Below are 21,823 nucleotides of genomic sequence, written 5' to 3'. Positions count from 1 at the left end.
TAATATTTTTAAAACTTCAGTGAGATGTCACCAGTTCAACGAAGGCTGAGTTTGCTGAGAGTCTGAAATGGCAGTTCTGTGCTGCACTCCTGGGTATTCATTTCAAAAAATGCCATCAGGTTGGCACTGAAAAGTCAAAAGCTGATGGAGAGAGGACAGAGATATTGCAGTAGAATATCCAAAAATTATGCAAAGTTTGCTTGTTTTTAAAGGCGATATCAGGAGATGGCAGTTTCAGAGTCCAGATGGAAAAATTTGGCTAAAAAGTCAAGGAAATTTAATAAAAAATTCTGATTTCACATTAAAAGCTGCATCTATTTTCCCAGTTAAGCTATTTCTGAAGGATACAAGAAGAGACAGATGATATAAGGAAAAGGGAGCTTGTTTAAAAAAGTAAACTCCATTAATGCACATGTGTGTTTGCATGTTATTAGTGCTGAAAAGAACTTTTACCCCCAAGGGTCTAAATTCATCTACAAAGAAATGAAGGCATCCAAGCAGATCCGTAAGTATCCAAGCCAGATTGCTTTTTTTCAACTAAAAAAAAAAAAATCTAATTAACAACATTTCTCTGGAAACGTAAAGCTCTGGATTTCTTCCTACCCTCCTTCAAGTTTTCCCTCATTTCCCCAAATTCAAACCCACCCTGTTGCTGTGCCCAGTCTGAACAAACACAGGGGATTACTGGTTACACACGAGCTCTGTCCATCCGAGCTCTACAACCAAACTCTTGCCTCTACCAGAATGCTTTCTCAGGTAATGTATTTTTTTTTTTCTTTGAGTTATTTTGACTAGTGCTCAACTAGGCCGAAATGTCATCTTGGATTTGAAAAATACCTCAAGTTTGTATATTATGCATCAGTTTTTTAACTGAACTGGCTCCATGAGGGGTAGGGGTGGGCTGTGTTGTTCTGGTGGGGTTGTGTGTGCTTGCTGCAGGTGAGGACCTGACTCCTTCCAGCAGCTGCTGCCATTACGTACTCAAATAACACCACAGCCTTTACATTGCTTTGTTTGCACATTTTTGGTATTAAACTATAAAACGCCCTCACCCAGCTGTGTTTGCCTTTCTTTTTTTTTTTTTTTTTTTCATGTTTCCTTTCCTCCAGTTTTCTCCTCAAAGTATTTGCCAGTTCTTCTTTTTTTTTTAATCCCCCCCCCCCATCCCCATGTGTGTATCCTTCCATTTCATTGATGGATACAGACTAATTCTGCTTTCTCTTGACCGTTTTTATCCTTCTTCTTTCCTCTTCTTCTGCTTTTTCTACTCTTTTCTCCTTTCCCTCCCTGTTTCTTCTCACTACCCCATGCACATCCCCAGGCCTATCAACACCACCAATGTAAAGGACGCTTGACGGAAAAAAAGACATAAAGAATTAGATAAACAGTGAATGTAACTTGCTGGCCAGTGAATGTAACTTGCTGGCTGAATGGAGGTGTTTTCCAAGTGAAAGCCAATCTGCAGGCCCCCAGCTGCCTGCAGAGTTTGGCATCTGGGCTAAGGAGGAGGGTGAGAGGATGAAGCAATTCCATTTGGTGTTTTTCTTACAGTGTTTCTCAAGTGGTTAAATTTCAGCAAAATATCTCCTCTTGACCCACTGGTCATTGTTTATAGTGGATGGATGGAAGTGGCCAGTCTTTTTGGGCTACATAGTGCCAATGCTTCCCATAGCACAGGGTTTATAGAATAGCACAGAGCATTCCTGGAAGAAAAAATTCTTCTTTTGCAGAAAGCATAAAGATGAATCAGGGGTGCATACAGAGTCGTAGAATCACAGAATGGATTGTGTTGGAAAGGACCACCTAGCCCAATCCCCTGCTATGGGCAGGGATGCCTTCCACTATCCCAGGTTGCTCCAAGCCCCATCCAACCCTGGACACTTCCAGGGATGGGGCAATCACAGCTCCTCTGGGCAACCTGTGCCAGGGCCTGATCACTCTCACAGCCAAGAAAATCTTGTCCTACCCTGCCCTCTGGTACTTTGAAGCCATTTCCCCAATATGAAAGGCACAAGAATTGTGCTTCCTGATTCTGCTCTCAGGAACCTCAATAGACTGAAAGTCTAATGAAAGTTGTACTTATAAGACCTATAGATTTCCATATGTGCATCTTGGTTACCTTTTCTGAGTCACAAATGTCTGGCATGGACTAGGAAAACATCAGCTACAGGCAGGAGAGCTTTTTGAAGGATCAGCAAAGCTCAAAGTAGCAAAATGGCTGTTTCCTCAAACCTAAAGTTTTTGTTTTGAAACATGTAGTTATTAATAAAAAAAGCACAGAGCACTCACAGGTTCAAAAGGTATGTCTGTACTATGGTCAAAGGTGGGATGGTGCCTTGTGTGAAAACAAAGGGATTGATGTTGAAAACGTGGAGTTTGGTTGGATGGATCCACATGAATGAGCCCCCTAGGGGTTCATCCAGCATTTTGGGCAACATCTGAGCTCACTCACTGCAGTGCTACTGCTGCTCAAAGCGAGCTGATTTGAAGCACTGGGTGCATTACATGAGTTGCAATTCCAGCTCATTTGCAGTGCAGTCATGCCAAGAGTTACCTGCACTGTTCAGGGCTGTGTCTTCTGTGGTGTGCTAGTTGCAATGATGTGCCGCAGACATAAACTCACAGGGGTGTTCCAACTTTGGGTATCACCAAAATAGCTCACCACTAAGTCAGAACTGACATGTTCCTGACGTTCCTCTTGCCCAATGTCAAGTCCCTCCACTAAGCAGTAAGAATGAGGATTTTTTAAGGACAAAATTTCAACATTGGAAAATATTTTAGGGGAGAGCTGGGGCATTTTCACTGAAGAAAGAGGTAAGAACATGACTGAGAGCACACTGAAAAATTAACTGTCTCGAAAGGTGAACCCTATTTTAAGGTTGCCTAATATTTCCAAAAATTTCAATATAGGAAAATTGAAGTAAAGTGCAATTGGCATGAAAGAAGCAATACTGGTACTATTTTAGAGCCTGACTTTTTGCATGCAATAGCCTCTGGCATGATACAAAGGGCACAAAAATGTAAAAATAAAATAAATACTAGATGAGAAATTTATGACTCAGATGATTAATGAGGGGTGACAAAAGCATCTTTCTTTTTAAAGATGTATTAAGACAGCAACGAAATCTCATTAGCTGAGATAAGTGGGACAGTGGGGAGTGGTGGGAGAGAGAGCTTTCTCCCCAGTGGTGTATCTGAGTGGCTGAGCAGAGATTTTCAATAGCCAGTGCTGTCCACCTGATACCTTTCCCATGAAATAAATATGCTGCAGATCCATAGCCCTGATTTGTGGAGCTAGATGCAAGAGTCACTGGGTGAAATGTATAGTCAGCACTGTAAAACAGGCCAGACCATTGGTCTCTTCTACCCTTAAAACTCATAAATCATAGCAGAGCAATGAACATTTCCCTGGTAAAAAACGGAGTCCAGAACCATGAGAATTGTAGAATCATAGAATGATTTGGGTTGGAAGGAACGTTAAAGATCATCTCATTCCAACCTATGCCGTGGGCAGGGATACTTTCCTCTAGACCAGGTTACTCCAAGCCCCATCCATTCTGGCTTTGAACACTTCCAGGGGCAGTCAGAGCTTCTCTAGGCAACCTGTGTCAGGGCCTCACCACCCTCACTGGGAAGAATTTCTTCCTAATTTCTAATCTAAATCTACCATCTTTCAGTTTAAAGCCATTCTACCTTGTCGTGTCCCTCCATGTCCTTGTCCAAAGTCCCTCTCCAGATCTCTTGGAGCCCCTTTAGGCACTGGAAGAGGCTCTAAGGTCTCCCCTCAGTTTCTCCAAGCTGATCAACCCCAATTCTCTCAACCTGTTTCCATAGCAGAGGGGCTTCAGGCCTCTGAACATCAAAGACAAAGGCAGTTGTGAGGCACATGAGATCTGTGAGGCTCTTTGGGAACTCATTGTGGAAGGTTATCTCCTTCCACAACGCTTTGCCACAAGGAAGGTCACGTGCAGCACACCCAGGAGCTGGAACGTTTACAGCCCAGGACCTCTACCTGCTCTCCTGGTGCTGGTAGAGGGTTCACACCAAACGGGCTGTAGCCACCTCTGCTGTCACAGAGCAGAGAGGCCAGAGCCTGGAAAAAGGAGAGGTGCTGCAAGTATGATTTTCAGATGCCCAAATCCAGAATCGTGATGCTGATTCAGCTGTTATGTAGTCCTGCAGGAGTTACATTTCAAGGGCACCTCAGGTTTTTATGGTTAATTCTTCCAGATGCCTGATTTTTTTTTTTTCTCACTCCCAATAAATTTCCAGAAATCAGCAATGACTTTGGTTTTCTCCCATGAGATGCATGAGCCAATAGGCTTTCTCAAATTACCTCCAAAGCTAGGGTTTTTGACTTTTGCCATTTTTTACCACACCAGAAGGGAGACCCTTCATTCAAACAACAGAACCCGTGCACAAAGGGGATATCCATACCCACTCTTTTCCCTCCATGAGGGTGTCAAATCCCTGTTTTTGGCCTCTCAGGAAACTGCTGTAACCACTAGTCTGTAAAGTGGTGTAGGAAAGAATTCAAGATTCATAGTCAGACAGAGTGAGGTTGGTTCAATTCACTTCCAGCAGGGTACAAGAGGAGCTGGATCTGCTGTCAAGGGTAGAAAAAATTGGAGTTTTAAGAGAAAACCACTAAGAATGACCAAGCAGGAGTGAAAGATTTAGGCAGATATTGTGTTACTGTTCATACAAACAGTATAGTCAATCTTGGAAAGCAACAGGTTAGTGTTGGATCACATCACTATTCAAATCACAGTAAGTGGTATTTTGTCTCCTAAAACAGATTTGATTTTTTAAAACCATAGGAAAACACAGAAAGTCACCAAATCAAAGACCCTGTTTAAAGTAAAGATGATTAAAATGCAACATTTGCTATTTAAATTTGTCTGTGACAGTAAGCTGATATCTATCTTTTTTCTCTAAATATAGTATTTTGTTTCCTCTTGAAGTCCAAAGATGACTTTCTTGTTCAAATAACTATTTATTTGTACAATAAACCAAGTCACAATGTCAGCACTAAGCATCTCTCAAAATTCTTTTTTAATGAATGGCTGCTGTTTTCATAAATCTTTCCCCAGCCCTGAGCAGATCCAAGAAGCCATTGGGAATTTTTTCTTTAATATTCACAGGTCTTGAATCAAATGTCTCTGAAAAAAAGGGGTTTCTGAATGAACTAAGTTATTTAAAAAGTGTAGTTTCTTCTGGATTTGTGTCCTGTTTTCCTTCCACCCCATCGGAATGACCTCAGCTCTCTGAGTTCCATGTGTCCCCCAGGTGCTGCCGAGGGAATGCAATCCCTATTTACATTCCCAATTCCTATACTTCTGAGCACTCTCTAATCCTTCCTCTGAGTCCCAATTAGGATGAAGCAGCACTTATGGCTCTTAGAAATTCATGTGCTGATTAGTGACCAGTAATTTCATGGATAAAGGCCAGAGTGTGGCTAGAACTGAACAGAAAAGCTTCTGATTTCATGAAAAACACTGGAATTTAATATCTTTGAGTCCTCTGCCCTTCTGCCAAAGTTGATCTGTGGGTTTACAGGTTATTGAAAGAGAATGTCAAGTAGCTGGACAGGCACCAAGTACGATCACACAAGTCCCGTTTTCTCTGCTAAACACCACAAATAACTTTTGAAAGAGAAAATTCAATGTGCCTGGGTTAATCTTATCTCCAGCAGTGATTTAGAAGCAATATATAGAATAACATGCAGCACAAGTTATGTACTGGTGATGCACATCTAGAAACTTTTCCAGCATTATTAACTTCTAAACTTCTGGTTTTGATAGCATCCTCCTCCACACAGCAGCAAATTCAAGTCAGCTAAAGAGATAAGCAGCTTATCTATTTTAAAGTTGCCTTTTTCCCCCCCCCCCTCTTTCTTGCAGGTACTTCATCAGTTCAAAAGCTTAAGGAAAAAGGACATTCCTAGGAGAGATTCACTTCGTGAGAGAAAGAAAAAGCAAAATGCAAACACAGCTGATCCTCAATGAATTGAATCTTCCCCCAAAGGCTGTCACAAATAGGTACATGCACTTCTAGCTTTGCTTCTTGGGATTCTTCTGTCTTATGCATCATATGCTAATTATCTCACCAGTCTGCCTGCAACATCTCATTTGGCATTTTTCCTTCTTCTTGCTTGTAAATTTACATCAGCGAAGAGATAGGGTGAAATTATTAATGAAAATCTATCCATAGGTGCCTTTCCAAAGGAAGAGAGCAGGACTAGCGTATGAAACAGATCCTGCTTTCAGGTTTCCTTTTAATGCACTTCTCTTTAATTCTGAACCCCCCTAATTTGCATAGATAAGAGGATAAAAGCAGTAACAAGCATCTCAGCTGGTTCTGAATTTCCCCCCACAGACAGAATTGTATATCTGCTCCTCCTTTCTCTGTGTGTTTCTCTCAGGAGACAGACAGCACGGCGTTCACTCGCTGCTCCTGGTTCTCTTTAGTTTCATCCCCAAAAGAGGATTCCCCAATGAGCCAAGACACAGTGGGTGGGATTTCTTTGAGCAAAAGTCTCCAGTGCTAAGGTTTTGCAGAGAAACAGGGACTCCATCAGAAGCAGAGGAATGAGGTGAATTAGTGGTGAACACGGTGGTGCTGGGTTAACATTTGGACTCTATGATCTTAGAGGTCTGTGACCTTTAATGACTCTGTGATTCTGTGAATCGTGACCTAACAAGAGCTGTTTGTCTGGACTCATGTTTGCTCTGATGAATCGACCATTGTGACCACTGAGCAATGAGGAGGAACCATGAACGAGATATCAGCAATGTCAGAAACAGTTGAGAGGGAACAAAGGAGGAATCATAGAATATCCTGAGTTGGAAAGGACCCACAAGGATCATCGAATCCAACTCCTGGCCCTGCACAAAATAACCACAACAGTCCCTCCATCTACCTGAGAGTGTTGTCCAAACATTCCTGGAATTCTGGCAGACTTGGGCCATGTCCACTTCACTGGGGAGCCTGTTCTAGTACCTGAGCATCCCCTGGGTGAAGAGAGTTTTTCTAACACCCAACCCAAAGGATGAGCTTTATTTCCCTCTAGATGAGTATGTACATGCCTGTCTTATCCTGCAGACAGAGTAAACTAGTCTTAGTTACTCAATAAAGGGAGGCATCACACAGCAATAAGACGGATGTGGAAGATGGTTGTGAACAGAGGGGGATGTACTCAACTCAAAGTTGATGAGTTGCTTGGGAAAAAAAGTGTAATTTTTTTCCACGCTCTATTAGGAGGTACCTTCTCAGCAGGCAGTGACAACACACAGGACAACACTCAAACTCCAGTAAACATAGGAATAGGGGTGGGTAGCTCTTAGGTGCTCACTGCTCTTCAGGTGTTGAAATGTGGGATCACCAGTCTGTCTACAGTGCCCTGCTTTTGAAAACTCAGTGTGTGAATGTTCATTGCAGGAAAAAACAAATTAATTTTTGGTCTGTCTCTTTCTATTTATTTTTTCTTTTAAATTTGGTCCTTAACCCAATATACAGACAGGCATTCATTGTCCAGTGCTTCATAGTTTCTCCAATTTCCTATTTGGAGGGTTATTATTTGCTTTCTGAACAAAAGATTCCCTTCAAGTTTAACCTGCTACCACTTGCTACTTATGACTATCCCAAAACTTTCCACCAAAAAAATGTTTTTTTTTTTTATTAAAGAGGTACATTCACTGAACTGCACCCTCTGTAAAAAAGAATCAAGCAAGTGAAAAGAAAAACACAGCTTTGAGAAACTGAAAATTTCAACTGCAAATTCAAGGGGGGTTATTTTTTTTTATTTTATATTCTTAGCTGAATATTTCCACTTTTTATCCTATTTTTTTTCCTGATTATCAGCTACAGTACAATAAGGGCTTTTACTTTTTTTTCTGCTCAAAAAAAACCCCACAACAATCTGATCAAATCTTGCAATGAAACCATGGCTTCAAAACAACCCAACTCTAATATAATTTGCATGAGCCCTATATCACCCAAATGCTCCCGACAATTCAATGAACTTTGTCCTGCATTTCACCAGAATACTTATGAACCATATTGGGCACAGCAGAGCTGTTAATGAAACTGGAACTGAATAATTACAACACGCTCATCCTTGAAGATGCAGGCAGATGTGGGGAAGTGTACTCCATTTGTGTCATTGAAATACCATTGCAAATTACCTCTGCTCTAACTACGTTTAAACAGAAATACAGGGGGGGAAAAAAAAGTCTTCCTTGATAATGACAAGACAAAAATGTCCATAAAAAGGAAATAAAGATGACACACTTCTTTTTCTGTGACATACATTTTTTACGTGGCTTAGGGGCTTTGCTTCCTGAGAGTTTACGTCGTCAACTGTCAGGGCCCTTCCATGCATGATTTATGTACGCATAATAAAGACATCGTGGTTGAGAAACTGATCTGTGATTTCAAACAGCTTTGAAACTAACAGCAATAAAATATATGGCACATGAATAATGTAGGCTTTAGTTAAAAAAGATCAGATTTTGAAAAATGGGAGGCATATTTATTTTCGATTTTTTCATCTGCTCTTCCCTCCCCCCCATCAAATTGAATGACAGCTTTTAAGGGAGGCAGACCAAGGATTTCAAATCTTTGGAATCTTCTAAGAGAGACAGGCCAAAGATTTCTAGTTCAGGGGCCAGGCTCTGTGTAGAGCTTTGCATGTGTCTCCTTGCTCCCATTGTAGACCCCAGGGAGTGCAACAGGTAGTACAAACCCAGTGCAAGCCACCTCAGTTCAGGTTTAAAAAAGGATACACTGTGAAGGTGTTGGAGCCTGAATTTAAACCAGCTCTTCCTAAAATGCCACGAGACTTCCCATACCATTTTTGCAGCAAGGTTTCTGTGCCACTAACACTGACTACTATATTATTTTGCTGGACTGTCAAGAGGCCATCAGCAGAGATCGCTGCGGGCACACTCACACCAGGCAGTGATGAGCAGCACTGTGATGGCTCTCAAAGCCATCTCAAAGTCTTGCTAAAATACATCTCACACAGCACATTAACCTGTGCACTTTCCTGCCTTGCCCAGCCAAAAGGGCTCAGTCACAGACCCGTTTTTTCTGGTGCTGTTGTTGGTTGTTGGCAGCACAGGACAAATGCGCTTGGCAGAGAACACATCCCTACACAAAATCTCTTTAACTGATGACTGGATGAAAGAAAATTTTTCATTTTATATGATAAAATCAAGACACAGAGATTCAGTAATTTGGATGGAATGCTGTAGGAAATCTGTGCTAACCAGTTACTAATTCCTGCATTCTTGTCTATCCCCATGACATTATCTGTTTTATAATGACAGAACTTTATCAGGTGTCTAGGGAAATTTTACTGGTGCTGTGTTGCAGTCACATTTCAAAATTTGTCTCTGTTCAGGTTAATGAAATGAAATGGAGGATTAGATCGTGCTTAATGACAACAAGAACATGACAAAGGTGCAAAACCCTTCAGGAGTTGTCTCCAAATCTACATTAAAGTTCTCATTTGGCTCTGTAAGTAGCGAAGGCGGACAGAGGTTCTTCATAGCCTCAGAACCTATTTTAATTATCCCTTCCCTGGGTAATTATTAACAGGGGAGGAGAGAACTGCCTGAAACTGTAAATGCTAATGGGTTCCCTTGAGACCATGAGTCCAGAACATCAAGGAATGATGGGCTAACGGCCTCTCCAACACGTTGTTGCTGGCTGGGAGGTGGGATGCTGCATTTGAGACGCTGCTGATATTCCTCGATGACTTGAGGACTAAACCACGTCTCTATAAAAGCAAAGCTCTTCTTGCACTGCAAGATTCAAGGGGAAAGGAAATTGTGTCGCTAAGACTTGGGCTTTTGACACAGTTAAATGCTGTCAGAGCAGATAAGGAAGGGAAGGTAGAAAGGGGACGTGAAAGATGTGGGAGCTGTGTCTTCACCACTGGTTAGGGTGTTGCTTTTTAATAACAGCTCTGCAGCTGATTTGTGAAATAAAGGTGGCTTCACAACAAACCAGAGAAGGGAAACCTGTCCATACTTATGCCATATCAAGGGCATGACAAGGCTTATTAAAAAAAATAAGAGTCCTTGTGGGACTAAATGTGAATCTGTGCCTCAAAAAAGTCAGGTCCTGAGGTGTTATCTCAGGTTTAACACATCAGGTATTTGTTAGATCATTAACTAAGAATATTATTCAAAATCACTCAACTCCCTGTTAGGTGTTCCAAGGTGTCAGACGAAAAGCACCTTTGAATGGGCTGTGATGAGCAGGCACTGATCTTAAAAAATAATGATTTTACTATTTTATTTCTTTCAGAAACCTTTTTAAACTGGTTCTGTTGTGCTTGGAAGGAATTTAGCATGTAAGTGCCAGGGCAGAGGATGGAGACAGAGGAAGTGATTCTTCCACTTTCTCACGTGTTTCCCCTGAGGTCCTCCGTCCAGCAGAAAACAGTCTGAGGAAAAGCCCTTGCATGGCTGGAAGGTGGCATTAGAATAGGAGAACATTACAACCAGTTTGATCTGAAAGTAACTTAAAATGGGATTGTTCTTCCCAAGTTTTATGCATTGAGTTCAGAAGACCTTCTTTTCAACCTGTCCCAACTCACCACTTAAACTGAGAACTGGCTATTGTTCATCCCAGCTCACACCCCACCCCTGAGCCACCTGGTGAAGCTGGAGGACCTTCTGAAGAACCCCATGAAGCCAGGGGCAGAGCAAAAGGCAGTATTTGGGAGCCAGATCCCTGGCTACCCCACAGGAACATCAGGTCGTTCAAAGGTACACAGAAACAGAGGAGTTGATGTTGATTAGTGTTGTCACCATATGGGCCACATCTTCTTCTCCTCTGCATTTTACGCAGGGTGGATGGTTTGGATTCTCCCAACATGATCAAGCTCACGGGGTTATCCCTAAAACATGGTTATTTCTGGAGAGAGAATTGACAGAAAACTTTCACAGGTTGCCTGGAGGAGGACTGAAAAGGTCAAATGCTCTTAAAGGTTTGTGAGCAAGTGAAACCTGGTGCATTATTTTCTAGAACCTGTCTATATTTGGGCTCTTTGGAGGTCAGTACAGAGAGAAACCAAACTAGCTCCAGAACCATCATCACTATCTCGCCTCGTTAGTGCCTTGGGGTTAATGAATCTGCATTTATCACCATATTCCCCTGGCTGTTGGGCTTTGGGGTCCCAAAGCTGATGTACTGGCATGGTGGAGACATGACCCTGGTGGTGAACAGGGTAAAAAACTCAAGGATCTCTTCAAGCTCAGGATACTATGTGATTGTATGAACTGCTGGAAAGCAACAGAGGAGAGCCTGTTCTTGCACAGACAGGAGAGGAGAGGGAGGGATGGCAGTGCTGGGGACTCATGCTCAGGGCTGGACCATGCCCCCCCAAGTCACACTAGACTGATTTAGGTCCTGTTGTCTCTCCTGTGCTGCTGCTCCCCGTATCAAAAGCATAACATTGCTGCTTTCTCCCCCTCTGTCCTCTGCAGCTGTCACCACCTTCTGCCAATAGTCCAGCATTAGGAGTGTTTTGAGCTAAAAAGCCCTGCTCGGATGATCATGCTTATCTCAGCTGAAAGGCTTTCAAAGCCCAGCTTAGCCAAAATATGTGATACACACCACGAGTCCAATCATCCCCCTCATAGTCATCTATGAAGAGCTGTTTTTTTCAAACCAAGCTTTTCCATTATAATTTTCTTCCATTCTTGTTTCAGCTCACTAAACATTAACCACCATGACCTACTGCATAAACCCAAACCATATTAAACAGATTAGGTTTATAGCCAAATCCTAACACCCTATTTGGGAAATGGCTACAATGCTTGGCTGTTTCTACAGTTCTGTGGGTTGGACAAAGTTAAATCTTTACTTGACTAAAAAATTTTGGATGTGTTTAACACCACACTACTAAAGCAAAACACATAGACGGAATCAATCCATTTGTTTAAGAACAGTGCTGAAAATTAAACCAAATATAAACCTCAAACCTATCTCCAATATATATCCAAAACCTGTAAAAAGAGCTGGTGAGTTTTTATGAACTAGCTTGTCTTTATGTGTATTTATATTTTATCGTCATGGGTTGTATTTATGTCAGAATATAGGAAATGGCCTCTACCTTTCAGTTTACATTGTGGTACAGCATAGTCACATGCTTTCCCATGGATAAGAACCCACTACTCCTAACAGAGCTGCCAGCAAGCTGATGTAGAAAAGAACATTGCTGAACATCACAGTTTTAGTTTTCAAAGGAAGAGGCAATGGAAGGTGACAGGTGGGGGGGAAAGCCCCACAGGATGAGACCAACTGACAAAAGGATAAATAACAGGTCCAAAAATTCAGATAAATCATCATCAACTAGGGGCATTCTGAGCAGTGTCTCCATAGAATCAGACCTATGCTTGGGGTTATTGGATGTTTTCATCAGTAATCCAGGATTACATATAAAGTCACTGCTGCTGGAATTTGCAGCTGATGAAGACTGGTAGAAGTATAAATAACTGCAGGGTCCATGTAAGCCAGATCACTGGTGAAGCTCTGATTACTTGGGCAAAACACGTTTTAACACAGCCAACAGCAATGCAGTCCATGCGAGAACAAAGAATGCATATTTTGTTCCTATCACACAGTTATAAGACTTCATATGTAGGAAAGGGACAACCTTTGGGCAGGCAAGGAATGTGAGGGATGCTTATACAGTCCAGGTTATGATGGGTGAGCAACTCAGCCTGAGCTCTACCTCACGCTGAGACTCTCAGCATTTGTAATTTTTCCAGGGCACATAGGGATCCCTGAATGGAGAGAGATGATGCTGTGATGTCAGAAGGGAGATCCCAGCAGAGGTGGCTGACCTTGATTGGAGGGGTGCCTTCCAGCCCCCCACTACCAACAGTAGTGCTGTGTTGTGTAAAGCCTGTTGTGCCCTGGACAAAAATCCGGGAAATAAGAACGAGGGAGCTCAAGCTAGATAAACCATGCCTTCACAGCAATACATGTGAAAGTATTTTAATTAAAATCTTGACTAAATGATACAGTCAGTGAACAAGGAACATGATATAAATATGGCACGATGAATTCTTGAATGAGTGAGTATGAATGATATTGCTTAAAGATACAAATTATAACGCGCACAAAGAATTAAAGTCTCTGCCTCAGGTAACACTAAAGGAGTCTAGCCTGTTTGGAACTTTTACCTGCCATCCAGAGACCAAACTTTCAGCAAAGATCTTGGAGAAGGCAGGAGCCTCTGTCTGACCACGAGTTCAGGGCAGCAGGTCTCCACTGAGAGTTGAACGTTAATTTAGATCTAGACAAGGCAAGCAAGTCTACCAACCTCATTGGTTCTTGCAGTCTGTGTGCCTGTGCAAGACCCTGATTAATTACATGTTTCTGGCACATCCCACTTCTGACTTCTCTCCGCCTGTTTTTCCTTTACTGGCTTTAGTCAACCAAACCTTCTTGAGAGCGCAGCCCACACTACTACAGAATAAATGCTCCCATGGCTACTGGTCTGCAGAGCCAAGATGCATCTAAATCTATAGGTATTTATGTGTGCAAAAAAATCAGGGCGAGTGAAATGGTTATGCATCCTAGTTTGTTTTCTATTAAGAAAAAAAAAAGGATTAAAACCCTAAGAAATGTCAGAAAAGCTCCAGACAAGAAAAGCAGAAAATTCCTGAGAATGGGAAAAAGAGGCCTTTCAAACTCACGCTACCTACTTGGACAAGGAGAAGATGGAGAGGTAATTTGACTACTGGGGAAATATTTGTATGAAGAGAAGAACACTTTTGGAAAAGGGCTTTTTCATCAGAAGGGGACCAGTGTGATTTAGAGTGAGGAAGATCACAAGCCAGAACAAACTGCTAAGGAAAGCATCATGTTCTCTGTTTCACCCTTCCTGGAAATCAAAGTTGGATGTGTCTCTGGAAGAGAATTTTCACTGGACACCAATTACTGGAATCAATCTTGGGAGCAGTTGGGTGAAACTTAGTAACCTGTGACATAGGTGATCTAGGCAAGATGATCCTCTGACCTTAAAATCTACACATCCTGGGAATGGCGAAGAGCAGAGCCCTATACAGCAATGGAAACAGATCCAGAGTGTAAATGCTAGAGGGGCAGAGGAATGATGTCCAAAAGCTATGATGAGGAGTGCCATATCATTCACTTTTTACACCTAAATGTCAGCTGGAGGTAAAGTGGATGTTTTGGGACCATGAGGGTGACATAAAGCCTGTGTACACAGGGCAGATGCACATAAGCCTTACTTCCTTACCAGGTTCCTTTGGTGATTTCTCCTTTCCATACTTGGAGCTCTGGAGAAGGAATGTGCTCTGTCCAAAGAGGAATTACATTAAGCAAGGACAAGGTGCTGTGCAATTACCTTGCAGCACTGGTAATTCCATTTCAGCTCAGTTTGTGGCTTGCTGTATTTTTGTCAGTCAAGTTGTGGTATTTCATGAGTGGAAGAACCTATTTTATCAAGCCTTCTCTCAGCTCATGGTTTACTGCAAATGTTGTTGGTTTACAACACGTTTTATTGCTGAATTTTCTGCGGGGCTGTTACTTGATTTCAGTAATGAATTCCAGCCTGCTTATTTATTTAGTTAGTTACTTATTTTTAGGAGTTTCACAAGAATTATGTGTCACAGAGAGGTATCTTGGCTAATTCAAAGAAGCAAATTGCAAGAGCAGGAAACCTCAGCATGTGAATCAAATTTCGTAAGAGACACACAAAGTGCAGCATGTTCTCATCATGGTGGAGGTCTGTACTGAGATAAAGAACTGCAGGCAGTGCCATCCCAATCCCATGGAGACTGCAGCAGGTCAACTGGCTGGGCTGACAGCTGAAGCTGCAAGACGTTAGTCACAGAATCCTACAATGATTTGGGCTGGAAGGGACCTTAAATCAACCCCTTGCTGTGGGGGAGAGGTGCTCCATCACTCTGATCAGCTTTGTGGCCTCCTCTGGACTTCTGGGTTTGTTCCAACAGCTCCACGTCCTTCTGCTGTTGTTTCCCAGGGCTGGAGGCAGCTCTGCAGGGGAGTCTCACCTGAGTGAGCAGAGGGGTAGAATCTCCCTCTCCCCTGCTGCCCATGCTGTGAGGTTAGCCCAGGGCACGGGGGGTTTCTGGGCTGTCACTGCACTTTGCCAGGTCATGGTGAGTTTCTCCATCAACATCCCACCCCAGGGCTGCTCTCAATCCATTCTCCACCCAGCCTGTATTTGTTCTTGATTATTAATAAATAATTTTCATTTGTGAACGAAAAAGAGTCCTCTATAAGGAAGGTGAACAATGTTGTGCTAGGAAACTGAGGCACACAGCAAGGTGAGTTGCTATTCCTGTGGTCTCTTAGTAGACTAGTGGCAGTCACAAGCAAATAGGGCAAACTGCCTTGAGAAAAGATGAAGTCCCACCCAATCCCTTGCAGAAAAAGCCTCATTTGTCCCAAATCAGGGAAATCCTTCCTTGTCTGCAGCTGACTGGGAGGACCACACATACCTGAAATGAATGATGCAATCACTAAACACAAGATGCTTGACCCTCTCTTTAAATTATATCTGAAAGGCTTTTTTGATCCCAGATCTTGATCTGGAAACTAAATTTTGAGATGTAGCCTGTCAAAGTTGTCAGTAAACAGGAAGGGGAGATACCCTGCCAGCCTACTAGACAAATTTTTTAAAAAACATATCTTTCTTTGAATATTGAACGAATCTTATTCTTTCTGAGTTACTTTCTTATCTGAAAATGAGTTCTTCGTTATTACTTATGCTTATTTCTCACTGGGGCAACTCTCCTACCTCCTTGGGTATGACAGGGTTAATGTGCAAATGAATGCTGGATGTGCTGCATAAGTAAAGTCTTATCTGAAATGCTAAATTGTCTTTGTCACTTGGAACCTCTCTGAACTTCATAACTAAAAAGGGAGGAAAAGAAAACAGAAGAGGAGGAAGGGAGGAAAAGAAAACTCCAGGGGTTTTTTAATTCTTTGTTGCAAAGTACCAATTATTCCTGAATTAGAGGAATTTTTGGTGAGAGAAAACACTGCTGATATTTTTCTGAGGATATTTGACATTTATCCTTGCAAGATGAAGGTCAAACACCGTGCAGGCAACACTTCCCTCCCCATCCATCACCAGACACTGAGCTCTCAGGCGCATCTCTGCTGCCAGAACTGACGACTCAGAGCTCAAACATGGAGACCAAACCCTGCAACGACTCAAATGCTCCAGCTCTTCCTGGACGTGGAGCTCTGTGTAACCCAAAACTCACATCCCTGCAGTGTGATTTCCCTGTCAGAGCTTTCTCACACACTAAAAAAGCCTGGGATGACCAACTATGACAGAATCATCTCCTAAAACATGTCATATTATTGTCTTTCTCCACACCGCATGTTCCCTACTTGCACAAGTGAGCATTTGTCCTGGTTTGTCAAAGCAGTAGCAGAAGCCTTCAGTATTGTACTTCTGACATTGACCAATGCTAGATAGCCTCCAGATGGTAAAAAATAATCTTCACAGACCTTGGAGGCACTGATGTGGTACCATACCAGCTGACACCAGCTGTTGGTTACCTAAACCTTGTAATTTTTATTTTCCTTAATGTACATCAGCTGCAGAGCTTATTGTCACATAACATTTACAAATGTCTAATCTCTGTATTCTCCTCCAAATCAGGAATTTTTCTCGATACCAATCCACGATGCTGCAAATAAATGTTATCACACACTGGGATATTTGTGTTGACCCTTTAAAATGCATTCACAGAAGTACTTAGAGGACTGCAGAAGGTGTAGAAAAACAATTTCACTTAGAAGTATCATTCCTGTGTATATATTCATGAGAGGTCTTTTATTTACTGAGCTAAATGAGGAAAAATAATCATCCCCCGTAATTTTTATCTTTAGAAGCAGGATGATACGTGCCAAATCAAACATGTAACTTATCCATCTTTCATAGCTTTCTTCGTGCCCTATAACTGCACAGCAGCTGCTTTGTCAAATGACCAAGAAATTAGACTTTGGCAAAACAGGGGTTTTCATCAGCATATGACCTTAAGATAACATTTACATTTCAGGAGATGCTGTTCCAGTCAGAACAGAACTGCAGGGCAAACTCACATCTCTGAATACTCAAGGAGGCATCCGACAGAAAAGCTAATAAACGCACCAGATTAGTACAGTTTTATTTTCCATAAATCTGGGACATGCTCAGCAATGTCAAACCGGTTCCCATGCCTTTAAATGAATAAATAAACCCAAGCTTACTCTGAAGCTCAGAAGTGAGGTGGAATTCATTTAGCTCATTACCATTTAAATGATGGATGGATGGGGTAAACTCTTTTCTTTTGAGGCAGGGGACAGACAATGCAGAGAGGAGAGCAGTGGTATTACCTAAACGGGGGCTCCCAGGCTTGGATGATTGGATTCAGATGTTTCCAAGGAAATTATTTGCTCCAAAAGGGCTCTTTGGTTACTAACAGGTATAGCAATCATATTTAAAATGTTTTTACTCACAGTCAGGCTCCTATATCTTCAGTCACATAGGATTTACTGGAGAGTTTATCCTTGGGCTGCTCTGTTGAGAGTAGAGAATTCAGGTGGGTGTTTTCAGAGGGTTAAACTGCCAAGACATACAAAGTGAAAAACAACATATTTAGAGGAGAAATATTTTGCTTTTGCCATTTCGGTTATAATTTATTTCCCACTCTCGCAGTAGCTCATTATTTGCCTCTCTTAACTTGAAGAGAAATTTCAAAGGGAGAGAGGTAACAGGTAGGGATTTTTTTGTTCATTTATTGCATGAGAAAAAGAGGTACCTGGATAGCTGAAAACGAGAAGGTTAGAACTTCATACTTAGTCCAGGATGAGTGAGAAAGAAACATTTCACTGTTTTGTAAATTAGTTTATTTCTCCATCAGCCAAGTTCTGATGAGATGAAGGAATGAAATGGTAACTTATTCTTAATTGTCTTATTTGAAAGAGATAAAAAAGGGACCCCAAAAGAGAGGAGAGAAGAGGAGATTTCGTATGTGACCCTTATGCTGCAAAATCACAAATGACTTGCTTTATTTCTTTTTTTCTTTTGACCTTGAAGCTTGATGTAAAATCTCCAAAGGTTTCTTGAGCACCCACAGGTCTCTTCTCACCAGTTTCCAGGGAGCCAGTGACTCACTGACTCGAGTCAGAGCTGTGGGTAACTTTTTGGTGTGTACAGGGCTGTCAGACACGAGTGGCAACATGAGGAGAAGGGTGGAGATAGTTGTGGGAATAAGGCACATCTTACTCTTCTTTATAGAAACACTTCTTCCTAATAAAAGAGGTCTTTAACAATTTGTCCCACACGTGGCTTTACTCGACCCAGTCAGTGTTAGTGGCCATCAGAGTGGTGACAAACTCTTTATTATCCCTGCCAGACCCTAGGACAAGCATTTTCCAACTGTTTGCGTCCGAAGACTGATATTCTGCCTAGGCTTTTTCTCCTTCTTGTGGGATGTTTCATACCCCTCTGCACACTTCAGGCCTCACCTGTGGTGAAGATGAATATGGTTTGAGCTCCTTAGCTCTAAGCACACCCTCTCCTACTTCCTAAGTTTCCCCTCAAAGTACAAATAAGAAAAATACAAATTAGAAGTCTTTTTTTTTGCTCTTTTCTTTGCTGCCCAGGAACAACTCTTGCACCACCATAACTTATCACAGGAAAATATACCTGATCCAACTGATCCTTAATTACCTTATTTTGGTGAAACAAACAATTACCTTATTTTGGTGAAACAAACAATGACAGTGTGAGCAGTAAGGAGGAATTTGGATGAAGAAAGGTGGAACGACTTGTCATCCTGAATACCAGAGGGTGAGCAGATGTGAGCAGATTGATAGTACTGGTGGGTCTGTACCAGTGACAGTGGGAAATCTCATGCTAAAAGGGCACTAAAGCAGAATGATTGGGGGTAATTATTTCAGGCAGATTGGGTGTGCCATCAGAAACCATCCTGGGAGAGAGTTTGACACCCAGTCCAGGAGGAGGACCAGAGCAGGAAGGGTGCAGGGTTGGTTGGTGGTGCTTGTCTGGATGGTTCTGCAGAGAGGGATCTGCAAGGGTGGAGAGGGAATGGGTGTCTTTTTCTCCTAAATAATGTAAAAAAGAAAATAACCCCAGGTGAATTTTCTTGTCTCAGGTGTGGACTCTCTGACAGACTTGCCTGCTGCAGCGGAGTGTCACTATAGTGTCTAAACTGAGTCCACCTTTCTTGATTCCCCCTTTCTTAACAGTAACAGAGCTCCAAGAAGGTCACTTCTTCCAAGGGGCTCAAGGTTTTTTTTCCTTCTTTCTTGTTCTGGAACAACCTAAATTTCTTAACACAAGCAGAACACTGTGCCAACTGCATTGCTTTTGGGAAGGACTTTAGTGGGTGAGGTTGGGATTTCCACTGAGAAAGGAAGTTTTCTGAGAAGAGTTTGTTGATGGCAGGTTTGTAAGTGGCTTGGCTATTTGTGGACCGACCTGTTGGTATTTCCTCTGTTTCTTTTCCCTCCAGTTGAGGAGTGTACAGCAGGAATACTTTAACACACACAGATAAAATGAGATGAAAAAAATATATTAGAAATATATCTGAAGATTAGAAGAGACGGCAAAAGGACAGAGAGGAGGGACTATTGCTTCCACAGCACCACAGAATGAAAACATCTGTTTCCAGTTGACTCACATTCCTAAAGATGCACTAGTCCTTGATCAAACCCATCCAGTGGAACTTGTCTGACCTGTGGGGTTTATATCAATATTACATGGCTGGCTCACAAGCAGCCATTCACTGACCAGGTAGCTAAGACAGCTGAGGTATTTGCTTTTTTTTTTTATTTTATTTTAAGGAGTCAGGTTGCATTCGCAAACCACAAATTACAGTTCTCCACTGCCGACAATTGCAATAGTTCTCGTGGATGTCCCATTGCTCTGGATTTGAACCTCAACCACGGTGCTGTGGCCTCTGTGCCCACCTTTCAACTGCTGTTCATCAGCCATCCATGCCTCTGATTCCCTGGCATGGCAGGCTGGACTCAGGCAGGCATGCTGCACCTCACTGTGCTGCAAGTGCTTTTGTTTTTGTTGGCTTGGGAAAACCTGCTGGTCTCAGTTTCTTTTAAAATATTTTGTGCTAAGGAGAGGAAAGGAAGCTAAGCTGCAGAGCCTGGGGGCTCCATTCACTGCTAAGCTTAACTTCTTCGGGTCAGCTGCCAGCAGCTACCAACACTGTGTCTTCCAGCATCTGGTGTTTGAGGGTGATTTGGTAAAGCCCTTCACCATGTGCCTCCCTCTAAGCCCATAAGTTGTCCTCCTGATTTCAGTGAGACTACTCAAATCACTCACATGCTTCGGCTGTAAGTGGAGGTGGAAAATGGAAACAAAATGAAATATAGAGGTGTTTTCCTTTTTATGTGTTGCCCACAGTAGTGAATGACTTTGTTGATGCTGACAGGTCCTGCAGCCACAATATAGTTTCTTAAAAAATTTTAAAAAACCCCTCTTGTTTAGTTTCTGAGGAACGAACAAATGGGTTTCCTGACGTAAGTTTAAAGTTTGGTTCCTCATATTTACCATGGACCACACTCAGACTAGGATTACTCTAGGCAGCATGTGGAAAGTGTAATTAAATAGCATATTACAAACTGAGATCTGGCAACATTTTTCAATTCAACTTGAGCAAAAAGCAGCAGTTTTTCTGGCCAGTAGACCAGCACCTCATCACCTTTTCTTGCACCCATCACATATCCACAGGTGGATCACATGAAGGCTACCTCCAGGAAAAAAGTCAAACTTGCATCTTTGGCACAGACTAAAACGCCTCATCTGCTTCTCTGCCTTGTCTAGGATGTTCTCTGTGTAAATCCATACGTAACCTCTGCACAGGGTGTTGGATTCTAACAGCTGGAAAGACCTTCATACAGAAGTGCAGTTTTAAGGTCAGTAAAAAAATCCCAAACATTGCAAATGGTGCACTGGTGGCTGGACATCATTTGAAGAGACCCAAATTACCCTCCGGCTCCCAGAAATGTCCCTGTTGCCTGGAGCGCAAACTTCTTTGACAAATTAGGGTGTTTGTGAGAGAAAATGTGGCAGGACAAGGGAAAACAGAGAAGTGACCCCAGGGTAGTCCAGTTATCCTCCAGAGAGCACTGCACACGTGCTTACTCCTGCCAGTCCAACAGAGGTTATCTCACATTTTCCTCTGGACTGGGTCTACGTAGGCAGTGTTATCACGGAGGGGTTACATGCCAAAAATGCACAGTGTTGCTTAGTTCATGGTGGTGTGTTCATGTGCTCTTGACTACTGTAATTCTGAGGCTGTGGCAACTAGAAGGTACTGTAATGCTGATGCTACAGGGTTTGCCTTCTATCCTGTAAAAAAAGATTGTCCTGTGATGCAGGGATGTGGAAACTCCTCTGAAAGGCATACATCCTTTCCTGTAGAGGATATGGATTCTGTATTCCATATTTTCTGCTGGGGATCCAGGGAAGCACCCCTTGGCTTTCTCATGCTGTTTCGAGAGTTTGTGAGCAGTGAAGGAAGGGGAGAAAGGTCTCATGAAAGACTCATCTGATCTGGAAGTGATTGAGACCTGTTAAGCACAGATCCATTTTTAGACCTGTGCTGTATAAATATAGTTCTTGCCACCAGCACCTGCTCTACCAATAAAGTGTCATCTGTGAGGTGTCACTCACTGACATTCAGTGTCACATACAGAAGCAGGCCAAGCATTTGCCTAGCTGAGTGTGTTCTCTACAGGGAGGAATATAGATACAGATTATATGACC

General features: G+C 42.3%; 1 protein-coding gene across 1 annotated transcript in view; it reads right to left on the bottom strand.

Annotated features, from left to right (window-relative positions):
- The window catches only part of LOC113987360 (urea transporter 2-like), a 295,544-nt gene that overhangs the window by 106,214 nt on the left and 167,507 nt on the right, over window positions 1-21,823 (bottom strand). The window contains exon 2 of the mRNA XM_039381171.1: window positions 17,530-17,635. The gene's annotated coding sequence lies outside the window, so the exon portion shown is untranslated. The remainder of the gene's footprint in view (window positions 1-17,529; window positions 17,636-21,823) is intronic.

Source organism: Pipra filicauda, unplaced genomic scaffold (assembly GCF_003945595.2).
Source record: "Pipra filicauda isolate LSUMZ 115617 unplaced genomic scaffold, ASM394559v2 scaffold215_size1667880_pilon, whole genome shotgun sequence".
Taxonomy (NCBI): domain Eukaryota; kingdom Metazoa; phylum Chordata; class Aves; order Passeriformes; family Pipridae; genus Pipra; species Pipra filicauda.
Note: the sequence above shows the minus strand (reverse complement) of the source record. Positions and strands in the feature narration are given on the sequence as shown.